The sequence below is a fragment of the Urocitellus parryii genome, chromosome X (genome assembly GCF_045843805.1).
Source record: "Urocitellus parryii isolate mUroPar1 chromosome X, mUroPar1.hap1, whole genome shotgun sequence".
NCBI classification, from domain to species: domain Eukaryota; kingdom Metazoa; phylum Chordata; class Mammalia; order Rodentia; family Sciuridae; genus Urocitellus; species Urocitellus parryii.
The window spans coordinates 122,529,250-122,555,133 of record NC_135547.1 but is presented as its reverse complement, the minus strand read 5'-3'; positions in this window follow the sequence as shown (position 1 = coordinate 122,555,133).

Below are 25,884 nucleotides of genomic sequence, written 5' to 3'. Positions count from 1 at the left end.
AATCCCTATCTCTCGCCATGCACAAAAGTTAACTCAAAATGGATCAAGGAGCTTGATATTAAATCAGAGACACGGCATCTGATAGAAAAAAAAGTTGGTTATGATCTACATACTGTGGGATCGGGCCCCAAATTCCTCAATAGGACACCCATAGCGCAAGAGTTAACAACTAGAATCAACAAATGGGACTTACTCAAACTAAAAAGTTTCTTCTCAGCAAAAGAAACAATAAGAGAGATAAACAGGGAGCCTACATCCTGGGAACAAATCTTTACTCCACACACTTCAGATAGAGCCCTAATAACCAGAATATACAAAGAACTCAAAAAATTAGACAATAAGACAACAAATAACCCAATCAATAAATGGGCCAAGGACCTGAACAGACACTTCTCAGAGGAGGACATGCAATCAATCAAGAAGTACATGAAAAAATGCTCACCATCTCTAGCAGTCAGAGAAATGCAAATCAAAACTACCCTAAGATACCATCTCACTCCAGTAAGATTGGCAGACACTATGAAGTCAAACAACAATAAGTGCTCGAGAGGATGCGGGGAAAAGGGCACTCTTGTTCATTGCTGGTGGGACTGCAAACTGGTGCAGCCAATTTGGAAAGCAGTATGGAGATTTCTCGGAAAGCTGGGAATGGAACCACCATTTGACCCAGCTATTCCCCTTCTCGGTCTATTCCCTAAAGACCTAATAAGAGCATGCTACAGGGACACTGCTACATCAATGTTCATAGCAGCACAATTCGATAGCAAGATTGTGGAATCAGCCTAGATGCCCTTCAATAGATGAATGGATTAAAAAAATGTGGCATTTATACACAATGGAGTATTACTCTGCATTAAAAAAATGACAAAATCATAGAATTTGGAGGGAAATGGATGGCATTAGAGCAGATTATGCTAAGTGAAGCTAGCCAATCTTTAAAAAACAAATACCAAATGACCCCTTTGATATAAGGGGAGTAAACAAGGACAGGGTAGGGACGAAGAGCTTGAGAAGAAGATGTACATTAAACAGGGATGAGAGGTGGGAGGGAAAGGGAGGGAGAAGGGAAATCACATGGAAATGGAAGGCGATCCTCAGGATTATACATAAGGACATATAAGAGGAAAGGAGGGGTAAGACAAGATAATACAAATCGAAGAAATGATTTACAGTAGAAGGGGTAGAGAGAGAAAAGGGGAGGGGAGGAGAGGGGAGGGGAGGGGGGATAGTAGAGAATAGGACAGACAGCAGAATACATCAGACACTAGAAAGGCAATTTGTCAATCAATGGAAGGGTAACTGATGTGATTCAGCAATCTGTATACGGGGTATAATTGGGAGTTCATAACCCACTTGAATCAAATTGTGAAATATGATGTATTAAGAACTATGTAATGTTTTGAACGACCAACAATAAAAAAAAATAAAAAAAAAAGAAAAGTGAAATGATTTGCTCCAGGTTATGTGATATGCTAGTGATAGCACAGAAATGGAAAATTAGTTCTCTTAATACACTGAGCAATAGACAGAATTGATTAATTTTTAAAAAGTGTTCAAAATATACAGTACAAAAAATTTAACAAATGTCCGTACACATTACCCAGAGTTAACCAATGCTAATATTGTGATTTATTTGCACAGAATAAAACCCTTTTGCAAACTAACACCATTTCATTCTATCTACTTACCCATTCAGAAAAGTATACAGCCTTGCACTTTTTATATTTTTAATAAAATAATTTATAGTGTTGCATATTTTGAAACTTTAAATGAGTACTATTAACCTGGATGTGTCTTTGTTCAACTTTTTCTCAACATTACTTCTCCCAATATTATTAATGTTGACATATATAGCTCTAGTTTATTTAACTGTTAAATAGTATTCTTGTATGATTATATCACAATTTGTTTATCTAGGCTGTTTTATAATAAGATTTCTCTTTTCCCCATTCATCATGTGTTAGATATTTTTCCCTGTTTGGGGGAAAGTTAATTAAGTGAGTAATTAGTGGTATTCTAGTGCAAAATTATAGCCTTAAAGCTTTGTTATTCAGTGACTGAAAGAATAAATATGCTGCATACTAACATTTGAAGTCATTTAATGACTTTGGATTAATAAAAATAATAACAGTATTCATAATAACATATATCATAATAAGCATGAAGAAATGTCAGTTATGTTCTAAATTATATTCATAATAATTGATCTAATTTTCATAATAATCTCATGGAGATTTTTCTCTCTTTTTGCATATGAAGAAATTAGGCACAAAAGATATTAATTTCCTAATATATTAGATTTTTATTGCTGCTTAACAAATTGCTACAAACAGTTTTTAAACACAAACACATGTTCTAGATTGCTGTCTCTGTGGGGTTGGAGATTGGGCATAGCTTAACTAGGTCTTTTGCTCAGAGCCTCACAATGCTGCAATGAAGCCTTCATTCTGGAGGTTTGACTAGCTAAATTTACCTTTTAGCTCACTAGGATTGCATCCAAATTTGTCATTTTGCAATTTAGGACTGAAATTCCTATTTTCTTGTCAGTTATTGCTTGGGGTTCACTCTCAGCTTCTAGAGGTCTCCTGTAACTTCTTGCCACATGGTCACAACATGGCAGCTTAGTTTTTAAAGCTAGAAAGGGCATCTCTCTCCTCAGTTTGCCAAGATGGAGACTAATATAAGATAGTCAAGAGAATGACAGTCTATCATATTTGCCATTTTCTATTAGGTAGAAACAGAGCATGGGATCTACCCACACTCAAGGCCAGGGTACTGTACAAGGGTATAACTCATTGTTTTACTGTGTTTGCCACATCTCAAGGGCACATCTAGGAAGTAGATGATCTAGGATTTAAATTGTGTAGAGTATACAGCTCTAGCATCTAGGCTCTTAACTGGTTATAGTACTTTCAAAATAGTGCTGTAATATTCATACCAACAATAGCATCTTTAATTATATTTACTGTTTCCATATGCATGTCACCCACTGCTAAATATTGCTGTGTAATGAATTACTTCAAAACTTGGAGACATTCAGAAATAAATATTTATATTTCACATGTCAGTTGAATCTAGGCTGGGCTTTGTTTCATGTTTATTCTGATCTCAGGTGACTTTCCCATGCATTCATGGATTGGCTAGGGGTGATCTTATCCTGGTTGAGCTCAATGGGATATCTTGGTTTTGTTTCAAATTTCTCTTGTTCAGTTCTCCTGTAAGTGTAGGTGCCTTTACATGGTGGCAGGGAAAGAAAGAAAGAGAAAACAGAAAAACTCAAAGCCTCTTGACATTTGGGTTTGAAACTCATGCATTATCACATCTACCTAATTCTTTTCACCAAAACCAGCTGCATGGCTCAGCCTAGACACAATGGGGAGGAAAATAGACTCGACCACTTCAGAGAGAACTTCAAAGCCACATGAGCAAAGGGAATGTATCTAGAACCATGGAGAAATGAGGCCATTAGTGCAATCTACACACCTCAATATAATAGGAAATATCTAGAAGTGCTCAATTATATTTAGTTGCCTAAGGTGGACAATCCAGAAGAGGTTTAAAACATTTATTATTCTCCAGAAGCATTGAGCAAATGAATCAATTATTTCCAAGTGAATTTATCCTTTGGGTCAGATTATGTTTAGTTGTCAAACAACTTGTGCCTGTCCTCAGATTGTATTTGATGCAGGAGTGTACATCACTTTTTCACATATTATTTAATTTTTATCCTGGAAATTTTAATCTGATAAAATTAGAGCTAACTGACTCCAATTTCTAGGTTCCCACCGCCAACTGTAAACTAGAATTATATTGACTATTCTTACTTCCTACTTCCAATGGTTAGAAGAGAGAAAAATATTTGCTCATTACTTTCCATCTCCCTGTAGTAGAGCAAGTCTTTACAGCTAGTAAACCTGAAGGGCTGGGCAATAAAATTTAGTGCTCAGACCTTCCATTTTATAGCCTTGTGGATAATGTCACTGTCAAAGACCTCTGGATACCATTTTCTTTTCTTCTCAAGTATCTGGGTTAAAAAATAGCTATATTCTGGGTAAGGCCATAGAAAGAAATTTTATCACCATCAAAATCACTTAGCAATTTAGCATTTAGTGATGTGAGGTAATGCTGATGGTTGTACAACATGAATCTGAGGCTGTACAAAATATGTACAGGAAAAGACCTTGGTTATTGGAAAAAGAACTAAATCAGGATATGTGTGTTTTATACTTAGCTATGGATATAAGTTGCTCTGCAATTTTTTCAAGTCATTCCCTTTCCCAAACCTCAATTTATTCAACAGTAAAAAAGTAAGTAATTTAGAGGGCTGGGGCTCAGTGGTAGAGCACTCACCTACAATGTGTGAGGCACTGGGTTCGATCTTCAGCACCACAAAACAATAAAATAAAGGTATTGTGTCCACCTACAACTAAAAAAAACCATATTTTTAAAAAGTAAGTTAGAAATTAGGACCTCAAAGTCTCTTCTAGGACTGAAAAGATGTCAAATTATTTTCCTCATTTTTCTGCTCCCCCAAGATAATGCTGAGGGCCATTGCCAAGTAGGAATGACGCATCGAAATTTCCTTGCCAGTGTACCCCATGTTAAATGGACTTGCCTTGGAATTTCGCTGTTGACATTGCATGTAAGGTGACCTTGCTCAAGGACCAGGGCGGATCCGGGTTTAGAGCTGATCAGGTTTGAGGAAGTATCCCGCTCCTTGAGTTTAAGGCGTTCACGGTTTAAGACAAGTTTAGGGCGTTCCTGGTTTAAGACAATATGGGTTTTAGGGAAGTTGGAGGTTGAAGATTATTGCTGCTGGGAATAGGGTGTTCCTGCTGCTTGAGTTCCTGTTGAGTTCTCAGTGAGATTCAAAAAGTATTTGGAAAAAAGCCTCGTGGAGTAGGTGAGTTGGGCGGCGGGAGAACGGAGATTTCCCCTGAATGTGTGTGCAGGGCCGGTGTGAGTTCGGGAATAAAGAATTGCTGTTTGAATCTACAAGGTGTGTGGTGGCTCGTGATTCTTGTGCCCAGCCAAGACTGCAGCATTCTTCCTTCACCTACATATTAATATCTCCCTGAATTAACCCTCCCTTCCCTCCTACAGGAAGACTCCCTTTCTTCCCATATATGTACATTATTTGGCTATATATTTGGTTAATACCACAGATCAGGGGTCAGCAAACTATGTACTATAGGCCAAATTCATTTTTTGTAAAGTTTTATTGGAACACAACCATGCCTATTAATTTGAATATTAAATATGCCTCATTCATGCTACAACAGCAGAGTTGAACAGCTGTAACAGAGTAGTATCGTCTGCAAAGTCTAAAATATTTACTATTTAGTCCTTTATACAAAACCATTGTGGATCCCTGATACAGTCCAAAACCTGAGCATAAGGAGAAAGAATGGTAGAATTCAAGACCTCCAGGATGATATCAGTCCATTAATCAGTGCTCAGTGGGTGTAGCTGTATTATTCTTTTACTGGAACAACTATTTAATTCATTATTTTCCGTCTCATCTGCAAAGATAGATGATTACCAAGGCATATCTTTGAAGTCAACAGCCTTTCCCTGATCTCATTCAGCATCCCTTCCCTACTGAAGACAAAGTTACTTTGGTATTCTCACTTAATATCACTTCATTCTTATTGACTAAGTGTTAATGCTTTCCATTTCTTAAACCTGGGGATTAACAGAGAGGCAAATAGAAGTATATTAAGCGACTTTACCAGTCATAGACACTTATAAACCTGTGAAAGAACTATGGCTTAGAAATTTTCTATATTTGCCTCAAATCGCCCAGGAAGGCAGCTTGAATGATGTATAATTGCTTGGTGAGACCAGTAATGGTCCAGAGGCCCAGCATGGCATGTACATCTCATTTTGACCTTTCCCACTGGCTGATAGATATCCAGATAGACACCAGAGCAAGCTAGGCAATAGAGAAGATTTCTCTATCCATGCTTCAGCTGACTGGAATAGGTGTTGGCTTTTACATACACATCTTTCCTATACCAATGAGCATGTAGACTTTTCCCTTTTTGCTGTAATCCTCTGACTATGAATCCAGAACAAAAAGTGGACTGCTTTGGAAAACCCCTTGTGTAGTCAATATTAGGACTGCAAATGCCCAATAGCTCTATGCTTTAAACTTCAAACAGGAACTTCAAAGAAAGTGTTCTTTTTTACAGGGTTCAGGGCCATAGATTCATAAAAGTGCTGAATAAATTATAATTATTATGACAGTTAAACATTGAACAAGATTTTCTTAGGGGGCAATCATGCCTTTAGGTAATCTTAGAAGCTTCATTAACTCAGTTTTCTAAGATAAATACCTATTTAGAAGACCCTAGAGGCAGAGCCTAGTAGTTTTAAAGAGTTCAGGATCTTGGAGTAATACTTTACCCTGCATCTGGCTTCATGAATTCACTAGTGATTTTATTTTTTTTTGCCATGCTCAAGATCAAACCCAGGGTGTTGTGCATGCGAGGCAAGTGCTCTTCCACTGAGCCACTAGTTTAATGCTCAAATACCTTCAGAAATTTCAGATCTTAACTAACTCCAGGCAGGTAGAGCCATACCCTTGGAAAACAGAAAATTATTTCAGACATCTTCCCAGTTTGACTATATACACAAGAAGGCAAGGATCATACCAGTCTTTTCCACAAACTTTCCCTCAGTGCATAGCATAATTTCTAAGATAGTAGTTCTCAACAAATACACATATTCCTCATTTATTAACTTTAAATCACACTTGAACACCTGGCTGCAAAGTTAAAAGTCTTTAAAGAAAAAAATCCATTAATATTAATGTGAAAAATTATGTTGCATCCTATCCTGAGACCCCAATTAATTTTTAAAAAATATTTCAATTGAACAATGAAAAAAGCTTCTATAGGCAAGAAACAACAATTTGAAAGTAAGTGAATACTATTTGACATGAAATATAATGAAAATTTATCATATTTGACAAAGAAGGAAGAGAAATCTTGAGAGTGAATGGGGCAGGGGCAGAGAAAGGATATAAGGGAATTGTTCTTTATAAAGTGTAATTTTCTTTCTGCCCAGATTTCTCCATTAATTTTTCAACCTTTTCAGAGATCATGATCATCTTGCACTCAGACTAGTTTTAGAAGCATTATGTAGAAAACCACCTACCTATCAAAATAAAAGCTAACTTACCAGAGGATTTTTGACACATATGGAAATAGCTTGTACATCCAACAGGTAGGAACAAGATTTGGGAGCAATTCCTCATACTGAGTATATGGAACCAAAGCAAATCATTTGGGTTCATCCCAATAAGACAGGAAATTCAAATACATGCCATATAATTTTCTCTTACTAGGAAATTGTTGTTCTGAAAAAATTGTGGAAATGGTAGTGTTTATGTATTATTTATTTAGTGTATTTAATGTGTTTGGGGGTGGAAAAGTAGTTACAACAAAGGAAAAAAAGAATTATTGAAAAAAGTGCAATCAATCCCAAGAATTTTTACAAAGACAACTATTAACTGAGAGTCACTATGTTAGACAAGTCTGTATTTAATGATTAATTTAATCCTGATTCTGAGCAAGCTGGAAACTCTGATTTGGTCTGAACTTGGGTGGTGCTGATCTCTGTTGACGAACATGCATAGCTCTGTTGAAAACTTACTAACTTTACTTTTGCTGGAACAAAGCCTGAAAGTAGTTGATTTGCTGCTTGAAGAGGGAAATGAGGGCACGGTAGGGAGAAGGGTTGGCTCCAAAGACCCCCACAGCCTAGTTTTTTCCCCCTCCAGTCCCATCTGTCTACACAGATGCCTTTTGCCTTACTTCCTTCCACTCGTGTGATTCATAGATTTTTCAGTTTTGAAAGCCTCAAAAATAGTTTGAAAGGCAACCTGAATTTCAAACCATAGAGATTAAAAATCCTTTCTTAATTAACATGTATTAATTGTACATATTAATGATGTTCAGTGTGATATTTCAGCACATGCATACAGTATGCACTAATAAAATCAGGATAATTAACATTTCCCTCTTTTTATCCTTTGTGTTTAGAGCCTTTGAATTCCTCTTTTCCAAATCCTCATAAAATAGACAATAGTTTATTGTAAACTATAGCCATCCCTCTGCTATGGAACACCATAACTTATTCCTTCTAATTGTGTTTTGGCACCCACTATCCAACCTCCCTTTATTTAAATAATATATATATATATATATATATATATATATATATATATATATATATATTAAAAATATTTCTATCTAGAATGGCAGAGGGGTGGGAGAGAAAGGAAGAGGGCAGGGGGTTAGCAATGATGGTGGAATGTGATAGACATCATTATCCAAAGTAAATGTATGAAGACACAAAATGGGTGTCAAAATACTTCATATACAAACAGATATGAAAAATTGTAGTATATATGTGTAATAAGAATTGTAATATATTCTGCTGTCATTTTTTTATTTTTTATTTATTTTTTTATTGGTTGTTCAAAACATTACAAAGCTCATGACATATCATCTTTCATACATTTGATTCAAGGGGGTTATGAACTCCCATTTTTACCCCAAATACAAGTTGCAGAATCACATCGGTTACACATCCGCATTTTTACATAATGGCATATTAGTGACTGTTGTATTCTGCTACCTTTCCTATCCCCTACTATCCCTCCTCCCCTCCCCTCCCATCTTCCCTCTCTACCTCCTTTGCTGTTGTTCAATTCTCTCCCTTGGTTTTTTATCCCCTTTCCCCTCACAAACTCTTATATGTAATTTTGTGTAACATTGAGGGTCTCCTACCATTTCCATACATTTTCCCATCTCTCTCCCTTTCTCTCCCCCCATTCGTCTCTGTTTAATGTTAATCTTTTCCTCATGCTCTTCTTCCCTGTTCTGTTCTTAGTTGCTTTCTTTATATCAAAGAAGACATTTGACATTTGTTTTTTAAGGATTGGCTAGCTTCACTTAGCATAATCTGCTCTAGTGCCATCCATTTCCCTGCAAATTCCATGATTTTGTCGTTTTTTAGTGCTGCGTAATACTCCATGGTGTATAAATGCCACATTTTTATCCATTCATCTATCGAAGGGCATCTAGGTTGATTCCAGAGTCTAGCTATTGTGAATTGTGCCGCTATGATCATTGATGTGGCAGTATCCCTATGGTATGCTCTTTTAAGGTCCTCAAGGAATATACCGAGAAGGGCGATAGCTGGGTCAAATGGTGGTTCCATTCCCAGCTTTCCCAGGAATCTCCATACTGCTTTCCATATTGGCCGCACCAGTTTGCAGTCCCACCAGCAATGTACAAGTGTACCCTTTTCCCCACATCCTCGCCAGCACTTATTGTTGTTTGACTTCATAATGGCTGCCAATCTTACTGGAGTGAGATGGTATCTTAGGGTGGTTTTGATTTGCATTTCTCTGACTGCTAGAGATGGTAAGCATTTTTTTCATGTACTTGTTGATTGATTGTATGTCCTCCTCTGAGAAGTGTCTGTTCAGGTCCTTGGCCCATTTGTTGATAGGGTTGTTTGTTATCTTATTGTTTAATTTTTTTGAGTTCTTTGTATATTCTGGATATTAGGGCTCTATCTGAAGTGTGAGGAGTAAAAATTTGTTCCCAGGTTGTAGGCTCCCTATTTACCTCTCTTATTGTTTCTCTTGCTGAGAAAAAACTTTTTACTTTGAGTAAGTCCCATTTCTTTATTCTTGTTATTAACTCTTGGGCTATGGGCGTCCTATTAAGGAATTTGGAGCCCGACCCCACAATATGTAGATCAGAGCCAACTTTTTCTTCTATCAGGCACAGAGTCTCTGATTTGATATCAAGCTCTTTGATCCATTTTGAGTTAACATTTGTGCATGGTGAGAGAAAGGGGTTCAGCTTCATTTTGTTGCATATGGATTTCCAGTTTTCCCAGCACCATTTGTTGAAGATGCTATCCTTCCTCCATTGCACGCTTTTAGCCTCTTTATCAAATATAAGAAAGTTGTAATTTTGTGGATTGGTCTCCTTGTCTTCTATTCTGTACCATTGGTCCACCCACCTGTTTTGGTACCAGTACCATGCTGTTTTTGTTACTATTGCTCTTTAGTACAGTTTGAAATCTGGTATCGCTATACCTCCAGATTCACACTTCCTGCTTAGCATTGTTTTTGCCATTCTGGGTCTTTTGTTTTTCCATATGAATTTCATGATTGCTTTATCTATTTCTACAAGAAATGCCTTTGGGATTTTGATTGGCATCACATTAAACCTGTAGAGAACTTTGGGTAATATTGCCATTTTGATGATGTTAGTTCTGCCTATCCATGAACAGGGTACATTTTTCCATCTTCTAAGATCTTCTTCTACTTCTGTTTTTAGGGTTCTGTAGTTTTCATTGTATAAATCTTTCACCTCTTTTGTTAGGTTGATTCCCAAGTATTTTATTTTTTTTTTTGAGGATATTGTGAATGGAGTGGTTTTCCTCATTTCCATTTCAGAAGTTTTGTTGCTGATATACAGGAATGCCTTTGATTTATGCGTGTTGATTTTATATCCTGCCACTTTGTAGTATATATGTGTAATAAGAATTGTAATATATTCTGCTGTCATTTTTTAAAAAAAAATCAGTAAAAATATTCCTACTGCTAGTAAAAATTGTGCTCAACTCTTTGGTTAGAATTTAAAGGTAGGTAGATACTCTTATAGGACTTTTCATCTGTTTTTACTTTAGTTACTTGGTAAGTACCTTCCATTCCTAGAGCAAATGCAATTCCTTGTATAAAAGCCCTAATTTTTTTCATTGGATTATCTTCTATGCTTCACATATATAAGGTGCTCAACAAAGTGTTTCTTGAAAATGTGAATATGTAAAGGCCACAAAGAGATTAAAAGAAGGCTAATTTTAAAGATCTCCCACATATTCACATTTCAACTCATGCATTTACGTGCATATTGATGTCCCAAAGAAAAATCCAAGTAAATGGCCAGTATCCTAGATTACCTGGTTGAGACGTGTGCTAAACTTAGTGTTAGGTTTCCAGTTTTACTAATAACCCACTGAATGAAGTATCAGGAATTTAAGATACGTTTAATATCTCTGGTTACCTGTGTTCTATCTAATGCAATGATTTTGCAAACTCAGCAATCATTTCTTTTTAAAAAATATTTTTTAGTTGTAGTTGGACACAATACCTTTACTTATTTATTTCTATGTGGTGCTGAGGATCGAACCCAGGGCCTAGCATCTGCTAGGTAAGTGCTCTACCGCTGAGCCACAACCCCAGCCCACTTAGCATTCATTTCTGTATGTATGTACTTTGAAACTCTCCTTGGAACTTTATGTAGATGTATTTGTTTTCAGGATCCCTTACTTTTACTTTGGTTGTTACAGCTCATCTGGGGATTCTAGCACATCTTTTATCTGGGGTTATTCTATAACATTATGTATAATAAATTGACTTTTAGTTACAAATCTTTTTGTCATGGCAATTGACTCAGTCACATCATTTGCTTCAACTCTTTCCCACCTACTAGTTTCCATGCTGTAATATTAGAATTGGGTATTCAATGTAGTTATATAAAAAAATTTAGGAATCTGAAATTAGCAATATGCTATTCCAAGATCACATTTAGTGTTCCTTGAATGTTGGAAGTTGGATGACATATTCAACTTTTGTGTTTGTTTTGCTTTCAATAAGAAAATGTTATTACAAAATGGTAATGAGTTATGTGAATAGACCAACTATGGAGAATCTGAATTTATAACAAGGATCCTCAAGAAAAAATATATGGTTCTCTAAATAAAAATAAGACATATTTTGGTATTTGGAAGGAAGATAGAATTCTAGAGATTGTTTTCTTCATAAAATGAGAGCTAATAAGAACTGATGACTGAGACAGGTGGTAAAATTAAGTAGGCCAACCATCCAATCATACAAGCTGACACAAATCACTTGAATGTACTTTCCAGGCTCAAACAATGGGCTCTGAAACCCATCAAAATAAATTTTACAGATGGTTGACAAAATGTCATAATGTAGAATGCAAATCACTTTTTGTACTCCTTCAATACATGTTTTTAAAATTTACATTTTAGAGATTTATTTTAAATTATAATTACACTAATAAATTATAAGAATAATCTATCTCATGTATTTCATGGTTTTGAATATTGTAATATTTTTCATGAGATGTTTCAGGGAAGCTTTCTTCTATGGTGAGGGGGAAAATGAGTCTATACTGGTTATACCTTAACATTGATGGTCTGATCTATGCAATCATCATTCCCTTCAATTAGGGTATAACAACTAACTGTGTCATATGCTGCCAGGAAGGTGGTTAGGTGTTGATTCTATAAGGATAAAGCATCTCACCACATCTTAAAGTAGTCATAATCTAAATTTATCTGGACTATGTTAGGCACAGTCTAACCAACTGTTCCAACCAGATAAAACTAGACAAGCTAATTACCATGACAAGAGTTGAAGATGGAATCCCATGGGACTACATGAGTAGGGCATTCAACATACATCATCCTGGGGAAGCATGTCAATATGTCCTTTTATAAAGACTCAAGAGATGCTCAGTGACTTACTCATGGTTGCTCTATAAGCAAAGAATGAAGGTGAGACTCCAGTATAATGCATCCACCCATGATATTTTGTATTTTCCATGGTATTACAAATGCCTGACAGCAGCAGTATAGTGGTGGATGTTTAAAAGTGTTTCCCAAAGGAAAGTAAAAAAGCTGTGGTTTATGGTAAATTCTCCCATGATAGCCAATTTCAAGCCTTATATGTGGAGCTGGAAAGTGATGCACAGTAGCACACCTTATATAGTATTATATAGTATTTCTGTCATATAGATTCAATAGATGGAAATAACTTCAAGCACCTAGACATAATAAAATAATTAGGAAGCAATGCATTTGAGTATAATCTTTGGTTTTGGTAACTTATTTGGTGTAAATTTATATAATTTAATTTTTAGTAATGTTTAATGTTTAATAATTTAGTGTTTATCTACTATCTCATAAAAATTCTGAAAATTTAACAATTAGCTCTTTTGATCTAGTACAAGCCAGCTTCAGCATAACATTGCCTGATATTTGCATGAAGATCAGGGACAATGTATATCAGCATTTAAAAGACCCAAGTTTACAACACAGTCAACATTTCTTACTTATCTATTTTTGTGCCTATAATAGGGAAATTTAGATTACAAAACAAAAACAAAACTAAATAAAAATAGAGAATGTGAGCTTCTTTTTGAAACCCTATGGAGGGGAAAATTTGGAAAATTGAGCCAAGCTTTGAAGCCAGAGCTGGAGAAAGGAACTAGGCAGGAACTGGGAGATGCCCCAAAATTAAGGAGGCTTAGAGCCTGAAGCAAGAAGCAAGGAAGATTTGTGCTCCTGGACAGATTCCCAGAAGAATTTTTCTCATTGCCGATCACCAATGTGTTTTTCCTAGACAACTCAGATATATATGCCATTTTTATTTTAGTGCTATAAATTGCTGCAGGCCTATTAAAACTTCACTTCCTCTTTTCCCACTTCCCTAGATGACTCAGAATATTTAATTTCTATGATGTAAGATAATTTGAGCTTTTGGATGATACCCAACTCTTCTCTTTAGCACATTTTTTTTTTTTCTGATGCAAGTCAGAAAAACTACTTGTAAGAACATATCCACCAGTATGGTCCTAAACATCATTTTTACTCCAAAAGTCTTATCCCCTCTAAACAATCTGAGACCACCTGAATTTCTGGCTTCTATAGGTATCCCCATTATTCTAGTCACCCATGCTTATAAATTCTGAGTCATATTTGATTTTTTTTCCCTCACTTCAATGGCCAAGTCCAGTCAATTATATCATTGAAAGGTCTTCCTAACATGTCTTCTACTTCCTGTAGTAACTGCCCCATTCTAATTTTACTAATAGGCCTTTTTTTTTTGCCTTATAGTCATACACTGTAATGATTTCCCCTCTGGCCTCTTTGCTTCTGATTGTTCCAGTCTTCTTATTTTTGTCAGGTTTATATTACTCAAGTGTAAAATTTGTCATTGCCTTCTGAATATACCTTGTATGCTTTCCCCTGGCTTCCCAATCTCACATTCCAGAAGATAAAGAATATGTCTTACATTTATTTTTTATTTTTGTAGTGCTCAGAACAGAGATATTTGATAGCTCATAGAAATGGGAAGTCAGCTACATTTTGGAAAGTTTCTCCTATACTAATTTTTTAGGGCTATTAGGAAAAAAAAACTATGGTAGTAATTGTCATATCAGGAAACAACAAAAATAATAATAATGCAACAATATTAATGGTTATCACTATTGTCTGCTCCATTGTCACATTCTACGTGATATTTATGTATTTGTATGTGTGTTTGTGTATGTGTGTATGTATGTGTATACATGTGTGTGTCTGTATATATATCATACACCATTTTATGAATACAGAAGGAGTAGAAAATCATGGCCATTTCTACATTCTATCAAATTATCACTTTGAAAATTGTACCAATTCTTTATTCCTCAGCAAGGAATGCATTATACATAGGTAAACTGTTTCTCAGAGAAACAAAATGACTTTGGATAGGATTTTAACTCAGGGTTCCTTATAACCAAATCTCAATTTTCTAGTATATGGTATTTGGGAAAGAGGCTATTAGTGGCACAGAAATACCTGAGAATGGAGGAAGACGTGGCCTCTCTCTGCCCTCTACCAACGCTCTGCCAGTTCTCTTGTACAAACATTTAAAATTTGCCCAAATTTTACACACACACACATTATTTGATTTCAAGGACAGTACACTCTTGACCTCCTATAGTGCAAGGTCTGAAACCCTTTGGGTGTGCTTAATGTTGGTTCTTCCAGTCTGACCCTTCTAACATCTCATTCAGAGGTACACAATGCTGGCATTATAATGTCCATAATGGAATATAAGGAAGCAAGTATCTCAGAAGTTTTTTTTTTTTTTGAGGGGGGGGAGGAGAGGGAGGAGAAGGGGGAGAGGGAGGGGAGAGGGAAGGGGGAGAGAGAGGGGAGAGAGAGGGGAGAGAGAGGGGAGAGAGAGGGGAGAGAGAGGGGAGAGAGAGGGGAGAGAGAGGGGAGAGAGAGGGGAGAGGGAGAATTTTTAAAAATATTTTTCAGTTTTCAGTGGACACATCTTTATTTTTATGTGATGCTGAGGATCGAATCCAGCACCCCGCGCATGCCAGGCGAGCGTGTTACCGCTTGAGCCACATCACCAGCCCAGAAGAAGTTCTTTATATGCAGAAATGTGATAAAAGATTGTTAAAGGCCAAGAGATATGTAAATATCAAGTATAATAAGATTAAGTCAATTTACATGTGAAGAATTCTATTGGAGTGAAAAACATGGAAATATATCTATAAGTAAAATTCCAAAGTGTGAAACTAAAGAGTACTTAGAGTGCTTATCAGAGAATTCTTTTTTTTTTTTTTTTTTTTTTTTTTTTTTTGCTAGAAGTTGTACCATCATCTGTCCAGCTTCAGGGCTAGAAGAGAGGGTTGGACCTCAAATCACAGCACATCCCAATGTTGGCTACTGAGAAGCATGAGTGAACTTTTGCTCAGGAGTTTTGAAATCATGCAGAAGTTTAGAGCTCTAAACTTTCTACGTATTGAAGTGCATTTTACTTTATGAATGGTGTAGTTAAAGGAGTACAGAGGCTTTGAGATTAGGCAGAATTTGGTTCCTCACTGTACCCTTTCCTAGGCAGGTATTGTGGGACAAATCACCTAGCTTTTCTGGATCTGCCTCTTCACCAATAAAATGAAGTCAACAATACCTTAAGACACTATTGCCAAAATGATGAAATATGTAATCATTGTCTAAGGCCATGTGACTCGGTGACTTACAAAAAATCACCATTTGTCATTATTTACATGTTTGAGGCTGTTGGAGTAGTTACACCGACTTGGACTAGACTTGACTGGTGTTGACTGGACTCACTCATGCATGTTTCATTGGCTGGTAGACTAGCTAAGGCAGGATTGTCTAGGATGGCCTAATTTATATGTCTGGTGGCTGGCCAGACCTTGGTTGGGATGATAGAGTTGACCCAGCTACATGCTTTTTGTTTACCCAACTACATGCTTTTTGTTATCAGCATGCTAGCTCAAGCTTGTTTATATGGAGATTTAAGAGGGCTTCAAGATGGTTAACCAGAGCAAGTAAAAAATGCCAGTTCAGATTCAAGTATGGGGGATACAGATTCCACTTCTTGATGGGAGTAGATGCAAAGTCATATTGTAAATCTGTGAGTACAAAAGGAGTAGAAAATTTTAGCCATTTTTATATTCTATCATGTGATCACTTTGAAAAATCATTTGTACTTTATTTTTTTTGTGTGAATGGACATTTATTTATTTATATGTGGTGCTGAGGATTGAACCCCTCATTTGTACTTTTTAAAACAGAGCATATACATTTCTTTGACCCAGTAATAGCATTCCTAGATACATGCCTAAAATGTATTTATGTATATGTGTATGTACATATTTATAGCCACACCATTCGTCATATCTCCAAACTACAAACTACACAAATGTGCACTAGCCTGCCCATCTACAACAGATGAGTATGTTGTGGTATTTCCATACCATGGAATACTATGTGCAATGAAAATGGACTATTTACAACTAGAGACAAAAATAGAGATTATTCTTACAAGCATAAAGCTCAAAGGAAATAATACTCAATGCAGAGTACATATTTTTCTGATTTCATTTACATAAATTTCAAAAACAGACAATATATTCTATTAGAAATCAGGAAAGGGGTTCCCCTTGAGACATAAGGGATTGAACATGTGCACAAAGTGGAGGGAGAACTTCAAGAGCTGGTCATGTTCTGATTCTTGATCTGAGTGCCACACAAGTGAATTTAGTTTTTGACAATTCATTGAGCTGTAGTCTCATGAGTTAAGAAATTTTCTGCATGCATGTTTTATATCAATTAAAACATTTATAAAAAGCATACTTCAAAGTACCTATTCACAGCAGGCTCTCAAATATTTGTTTCCCCTTCATATTTCCAAAGACTATGTGTGTGGTAACATTTTCCATTATTGTGTGTTTAGCATGAAACAATGAATAATGTATGTGAATATAAACAGAATTCCCAAATATAATTAAAAATGGACATATTAACTAAAATATTGTGCTTTTAAAATGTTCATCTTTCTTGAGATATAATGGCATTCAAAGGACTGAATCTGGTATAATGGCTAGGTTGTATACTATCTGCACAAACTGTCATAGCTGTCTTCAATTTTTTTCACCTGCTCAGATCAGTGAACCCAGGGTTATATTCAATTTTCAGGTCAATAGTTTTATCTCCAATCCTTTCCTCTCACTTAAAAACCCCATAATGGAATATAAGAAAGCAAGTACAAATTTATTGCAGAGGTATCTATGTATTCTAATTCATAGCTGAAGGAAAAATCATTACAAACTCTATAGATATAATGGCAAACTAGATGGATTATGTACCTATTCTAAAGGAATGTTACATCATTCATAGTGACAAAATGCTTGCAATGTATCCACAATTAATCAGGATAACCAGTGTATTATGACAGTAAACTAACAACTGCTAAATCGGAGCTGATCTGCATAGGGCTAGGTTTTGCCATAGTAAAAATTATTCCCTGAATTCAGAGGCATAAAACAATGAAGGTTTGTTTCCCATTTTTACTGCATGTTGATTCAGAGTTGGCTGGGAATTTTGCTTCACTTTATTCTCAACCTGGGGCCAACTTCATTCTGGAACATTTTGTATCATCATGAAATAGGGATAGAAAACATAGCAGAGCATACACTTACTATTAAAGTTCCCTCTGGGAAGTGACACGTGTCATTGCTGCTCATATTTCACTGACTGAAGTTAGTTATGTGGCCATACATAACTTCAGGCAGGTAATGCAGTTATATCCTACCATGTACCCAGAAGGAGAGAGAGCCAGACTATTAGTAAATGCTTTAATGACCTATGTGTAGGTCTCAAAAGAGCTTTTTTTCATTCTTGGTCACAGGGAATACTTTGATCCCTACCCCACTGATCAAAAATATGTCTTTTTATAAGAAATATTAAAAACTTAAACAGGAATTAGAATTAATCTACCCTTATATTATTCATAAGATGTTAGCACTGGAAAAGACCTTTCATAACATCTAGTTCAACATCCTTGTGTTAGAGAAATTATAATTCATAGGTTACCTGCTTTAAGTAAAAAAGTATGGTAATGCCAGAATGAAGTTCATTTCTTTTAATTCACAGTTTTAGTTTTTCTATGTAAAGAAACTACACATTGCAGTAGTATTTTAAGCATCTATAATTTTGGTCACTATTGAGTCTTTATTCATTCAATAAATATTTAGCACTTATAAGCACTGAACTGTAAGAAATAAAAGATGAAATACCTACAGAATCTTCACCTACAGAGAAAGAATCTAGTAAAATTAAGTATGTAATGGGATAAATATAATGAGTTGTCAAAGGAATAGCAAAAATCATTTTTGTTCTGTACAAGATTAACTTTTAATGGCATCTATTCAAGAATTGTTACGTAGTCAAATTCAGAAATACTAGCTAATATCAGCTAATTGCCTTCTGTGAACCACATACTCTTTTGAGGACTTCCTATTCCCACTTTTCAGACTGATTAAAGAAGCATTGATATTTTTATTATATTTATTTCTATTTGTTTAGGCATTATCTTATGCTATCATATGACATTTTCTAAATTTATCCAAAAAGGACTTCCACATGCATTGCTGAGTTTATTGCTAGGCATTTCCCAGCACTTTGCTATTAGTGGCCAAAACATTTATATATACTCTCTAATTGAATATTACTCATATGTAGGAAATAAGTTGATTTTTTGGACTGGTGATCTTATATCTAACAATCTTGTTGAATTCTTTTACTAGTTATTATAATAGCTTATTGATAATTCTGAATTTTTCAGGATGATCATATCATCTACAAATTAGAATAAGTTATGTCTTCTAATCCTTGCACCTCATTTTTCCCTTTTCTATTATATCATTGTCTAGGATCTCCACATACACTAAATGCCTGACAGAAGGATGACAAAATTAATCTTTTTCTTTACTTTAATGGATAATTCTTAATAAAATATAATAGCACAGACTTAAAATATTTTTTAATTAAGGTCTTTTTTAAGTTTTCTAAAAATTTTATCTTGAATGGGTATTGAATTTTATAAAGTTTTTTTGCCTTTTGTTTCTATTGGAGTCAAATGATTTTTGTCATTGTTTATCTGATAGAAAATTACAATTATACAACCTAATATTTTATCAATTTTGCATTCCTAAGTGTAAATAAACCCCCATCATTTTGATGTATTCATATAAAAGTATGGTTGGATTTTATTTACTGGTATTTTATTAAGAAATCTTAAAACTATGCATCTGCATCTGTACTTATTTTTTGTATTGTTTTTGATGTTTATACTAAGTTGATACTAATTTTGTAAAATGAGTTTGACAGTTTTCTTATTAGCATCTGAATCAAACTCACTCTCTATATGTACACATCTATATAGATGTAGCCACATATCTCTCTATATGCATACATGATAGACTATTTCTATTTCTTGAAAATTTTGTAATTGTGGCCTATAACAATCATTTTAGTTAATATCCATTGAGTCAAGAGGGAGATTTTTGAATACAGCATTTAATTTCTTCAATGTTTTTTGTTTATTCAGGTTTTCTCTTTCCTCAAGTCAATTTTGTTCAATGTATTTGTCAAAATAGTCTAACTACTGTACTAAATTATCGTCAAATCCCAGTGGCTTCACAAAAGAAGTTTAATTTTATGCATATTATAATCTAATGTGGTTTAGTGGTGCCAGTGGGGTGACTATTATATTGTATCTTTAGTTATATGATTATAATAGCATTTATTGATGTATTCTCTATCCATATATCAGTCCTGCTAAAGTCATGTTTATTTTGTTAATTTCTTTCATAAAACAAAGCTATTGTTAGATATTGTTTCATTGCCTTCTATTTTCTGAATTCTTGTGCTATCTTTGTTATTTTTTCCTTCTATTTTCTTGAGTTTGGTCTGGTCTATTGTTTATTTTCTAGTTTCTGGGACTTTACTGTTGATTTTGAAACCTCAATGTTTCAAAAAGCTTTCATTTTTTTCCTTAAGTTCTGCCATACCCTCATCCCCATTACTTTCAGAACAGAAATTTATCCTTGCCTAACACAGGCAGATATATATACCATAATATATATATGGTATATATCCTGCTGAATATATACCATATATAGTATTATGAGATAATCTATAATAAGAATAAGAGGTCTGTGGTTTCCAGGCAAATTTACTGTACCCTAACCTCAGGAATTTATCAGTATAGATAGCTGAAACAGTAAAATTAAACTAAAAATTAGCAGTAACAGATTACACAATCTTATTTACATCATAAAATTCCTTTATTATACTCAGTAGGAACATTACCCAAGACAGTTCTAAGCCATTATTTCTTCTTGTTCTACATTAACACAAAACAATTGCATACCTGCATCTCAATTATACTTCAACTCTTTTGTCATCAACTAGGTTACACATATACTATATTTGCATAATGCAATTTAAAAGGGTTTAAATTGTTTTGCCAAAAGCACACTAGAAAACACCACATTCAAGAACAACTCATTATATAGGAGTATACAATTGTGCTGAATCATTAAGTACAGAAGTGGAATTAGTCTTAGTAAGGATTCATGGAGAAGAGAAAATGGGAGACAAGAATGTGTGTGTTGGTAAGGAGTACATAGGATTGAATTTCAAGTTTGAAGTTAAGAGTGCTTTGTGAATAATTAGCAGTAGGGGCCATGGTCTTACATTAGCATTTATCCATAGTGGTCCTGGCTCTTAGAAGATACTCTGAGTATTATTTGTGTTTAATAAAGATTAATAGTGAAGAATGTAAAGCATCTGTGTGGCCAATTCTGAACTAATTGTAATGTTGTCATATATGGTGTGAACATGTAGATTACAGAATTGAAGGGGTTATACATGTTAGACCTCGAAAAGTATATAGGACTAATAGAGTCCCCCCCATTATTTCACAAATAAGGAAAATGAGGCTTATAAATACAATATGTAGTTTTCGTGATACTTCAACATACCAATTGAAATTATTATAGGGAATTTCAGGCTTGGGCCACTTTGTGATCATGATAATTTTGTATACATGCAGACTTGATATATTTTAGAAAGATTACTCAAGGTCAGGAGTTGGCAAATGGTAGCCCACAGTCTAAATCTAACTGGACACATACTTTTGTAGAAAAGTTCTACTGGAATACAACCATACCCATGCATATTACTTATGGCTGCTTTCAAATTAGGTAGCAGTAGTGACAGAAACCCTATTACCACAAAGACAAAAATATTTACTATCTGGTCCTTTAAAGAAAACTGGCCAGGCATAGTGGCACACTCCCGAAATCCCAGCAGCTCAGGAGGCTGAGGCAGGAGGATTGAGTTCAAAGGCAGCCTTAGCAACAGCAAGGCATTAAGCAACTTAGTGAGACCCTGTCTCTAAATGAAATAGAAAATAGGGCTGAGGATGTGGCTCAGTGATCAAGTGTCACTAAATTCAATCCCCGGTAACCCCCATGCCCCAAAGAAAAGAGAAAACTTTGGTGACATTTGCTTTAGGTATTCCTATTATCCAAGGTATCTTTTATCCTACAACTGATCAAAAGAGTTTATAATATTGTTTTTCTAGAACTAAAATTAATTTGACAATTGATCATAATTTGAAGGGAGACACCATGTGTTAATTTTGAGACATAAAGGCATCGATGTAAAACTTAAGAGCCCAAAAGAAACTGTTAGGAAGAAAACATTCATGCATGGATGGGGCTTGTGGGTTTTCCTCTGGGACAAAAGATGGATGTTGGGAAATGGGCTGAACCAGTAAAAGTCATTACGAAAGTAATTTCCAGCGATCTTGTAACATTTAAAGCTCATATCCTCAAGAGCTGCATTGCCTCAATGCATCTTTAGGCGCTGCTCATTCAGCCAGATCGCCCTTTCAGAAAGTCAATGGAATTTGCCCTTCTTAACACAACCCCCAGCAGCTGGGGAAGTGGAACTTGTTATGGGTGAAGGCTTGCTGGAAGCTTCACTTGTAACCCAATGGCTGGAATGCCGCTTGGAGGAAAGAGGACAGGAAGCTCAAGACCACAGCCAATTTAAAATGCCACCTCATTAGTAGCAATTAGCACTCAGTTATGCCTGGGAGATTGTCCCCATAAAGCAGGTCAAATCAATTACTGCCTGCCTCTTAGACAAAAGAGGCCATTGCAGATCATCCTGTTTAGTTCTGGGGTTTTGTGTCTAAGACCAGGAGGTCCTTCTCCCAGAGGACGACTTCCCTCTTTTCCTATGCTTTGTGTGTGTGTGTGTGTGTGTGTGTGTGTGTGTATACACACACACATTTATATATATATATATATAATCTCGTCAAGAAAAGGTCTCTTAGTGTCTTTAAGATTTTGGTTGCAGGAGAATTGGAGCAAACTTCAAGGATTCTAAAAACTTTGACTATGTGAATGAATGCAAGGATCTAGAGGGGATTTCTCATGGTGAGAAAGATTGAAAGAGAATGAGATTCACATGTGACATGAATGCTAATTCTTCTGACATATATAAACCAGCTTTAAGAAAATCAAAAAATTGATGGTGTCCCTTCTAATGGCTAATCTGGTGGCCACATTTTTGTCTTTTTAGGAGGTGATGGAGAAGGGTCAGCCAAGGTATTTTATGTACTTCTGGGGAAAAAAAAAAGAAATTTAAGCACTGGACAGGGCCCTGATGTGGGTTCTTAGCAGCTGGTAAATATGCCCAGAGGCACTTTCTGTCTTCCTGCACCACAGGAGCCCAGGGAATATCACAGCTGATTCCTTGGGAAAGAGCTGGAGATTTCTGCTTTTCATGCAACATTTTGTGTAAATAACAGTTTGGATAATTTTTGCTTGGTGTTCACACTAAGATGTTCTTAATTAATACTATTTGCATTTATATGGTTCATATTAACTAATGCAAAACATACTTTCCAAGTGCCAGGAGCTGTTTTTTTTTTGGAGTATGGCTATGTCCTGGGTAATAGAAAGCGTCACTTCACCTGCCCTCTTTCACCAATGGAGAAAACTCCCTAAATCCTTCTCCCAATGGTTCTTCAGAAGTGTCACTGGCTATCATTAGAGGAGTAGTTTGCAGCACAGGGGTAACTCAAGGGCAGAGACCCCTGAGCTATGGCTGGGTTCTTTTTTTTTTTTTAATCTGTCTCCTTAGTCTTATAACACCAAGTCTCCTCCAAAAAATATGACCCAGAAAACACTCCAGTGTTCTTGCAATTCTTAGACCTTATAAAAAGTCCTTTTTCATCCAGCATACTGTCCCTAACTCTCAATATTGAAATCCATTGGCAAAACATTTCTGGGTTGTATTTCTCAGAACATCTGAAGCCACCTGCATGACAACTACTAAGAGTCTTTGTTAAAATGCAAATAACCATACTCCACCAAATGCCACTGAATGGCCCCTAAGGGTAGAGTATTCACATAATTCGTATATTCACTGAAGTCTGAGAAGTACTGGTATGGTTTCCTAATAGCATGAAGTTTCACTTATGGTTAGTAATATTGGGGGAGGGGGCCTGAGACTTGATATATTTTGTGTATGATCCCCCAAATCATGGTTTTCTTATCATTCCAAAACCCTGCTATTAAGCATGGACCTTTCTCTGATTCAACCTTTTCTTTGATCAATATTCCCAGGATAAATGGATTACCATTACAGGGCAGGACTTGAGGTAGCCGAGAGACCAAAGCAGTTCTGAAGGCTACTGGTTCATCATGAGTCATGTAGATTTCCATGGGAAGGGATATAGGAATTGAGATAGGCAAGGTTTGGAGAAATGGACTGGCAGTTGTGGTCAGGAATCTAGCTGATTAAGTCAAGGCACAAGCATTCAGATGTGTGAATATAAAATAGATTCTGAACTTTTCAACATCTCTAAATGAAGTTTTCACAACTCGGACAAGGCTGGATGCACTTCATCAGGCACATTTATGCAGGGCTCTGTGTTTGCCTTCACCACTATCCTGTCAACACTCTTGGCAACTCTAATACCTGCACTGATAACTGTTCATTCATGAGGCCTTTTACCCATTCACCCATCATAGTAGTATGACTGTCTTACTATGTTCTAGGCACAAAGCTCTAAGCTGAAGACTCCAAGAGGAAGAGACAAAGTTCCTGCACCTAAAGGACATTAGAGGAGGATAGATGGATGTTTGAGAAACCAAGGGAATTTGCAACCTGCTCCTTCAGCACCTTCACTTTCCTTCCACGACAACTATTCCCAAGTGTATTCTCAGTGTGGATTTCATCCACAACCACAGCCTACACCTTGCTGCCTTAGAATCTTTTTATTTGGAGTTGGTGATACCGGAGATCGAACACAGGGGCACTCGACCACTGAGCCACATCCCTAGCTCCACTATCCATTTTTTATTTAGAGACAGGGTCCAAGTTGCTTAGTGCCTCACTTTTGCTGAGGCTGGCTTTGAACTCACGATCCTCCTACCTCAGTCTCCCAGCTGCTGGGATACTTTGCTGCCTTAGACCTCAACATTTTCATCAGCTGTACCTCTAGTTTCCTCTCACCTATCACACAACTTCATGCTGGCATTTAATCTCTCCCCTCTTTACTCGTCATGTCAAATTTAGATCTTGCTTGCCTTTGTACTGATTTTTACTTTAGGTATATCTTTCTCAGTACTTCCTTATTAGAACTTTTCCCTTCAGTGTGTGTGGAATTGTCAGGTAAATTCAAACCCAGGCCTTGTGTGAGTGAGACAAGCACTCTACCACTGAGCTATAGACTCAAACTCAGGGTTGCCATTTTTATTTGCTTTCTCCATTCAGTGCGGTGGTCACTGAGATGGAAAAAGTCATGAAAATGTATTAGCTGGGACTATTCCAGATCCATCTTAAATGGCCTCTGCTTGGCCCTTGCAGTAGTTCTGTTCTTTTCTTTCTTGGTTTTGCAGACATTTTTCACTTCAAGGTCTCAGTGTCATTCCTGTCTCCCTCAATCTGAGCAGACAAGCTTGTCCCATATGTTCTGTAGGATAGCCAGAATACTCAGCTGAATTTTCTAATCCTCCTTTCAGGTCAGTGTAGCCCTCTTGCTGCTTCAAATTTGTATTTCTGGTTAACTTAACTCTTTCCTAAGAACTCATCTGGGGCAACTCATTTTGGAAAACATCATTTGAAAATATAGAAATTTGAAAATATGTTCTGTTTTCATCCAATATCCCTCTATAAGCTCACTACCTTCTGTCCTAGTGTCTTTTTGCAAATAATATATACTTAATAATTTTTTGCTAAAGAAATAAATTTATTTATTCAATGATGAATATTTGAGATATTACTGTGTTTTACACACTAAAGATACAGTAATGAATAAGCCACCAAATCCCTTGCCCTAATAGAGCTTCCTTTCTAGTGAAGAAGTCAGTCTATGATGGTGGAATGCTTTGAAGAAAAGCAAAGCAGGGAACTAACTAGTGGTGAGAGGGACTAGGGCTGGGGCTGTAGCTCAGTGGTCGAGTGCCCCTGAGTTCAAATCCGGTACCCCCATCCCCCAACCAGAGCCTACACCTTGCTGCCTTAGATTAAAGTCAAGAAAGGCCTCTTTTTAGTGGTAACATTGGTAGCAAGCCATGGATAAAATATAGTACTGAAATATTTTAATATTTATAGGGGGAGAAATTCAGATAGAAAAGTAAGTGTGTGATA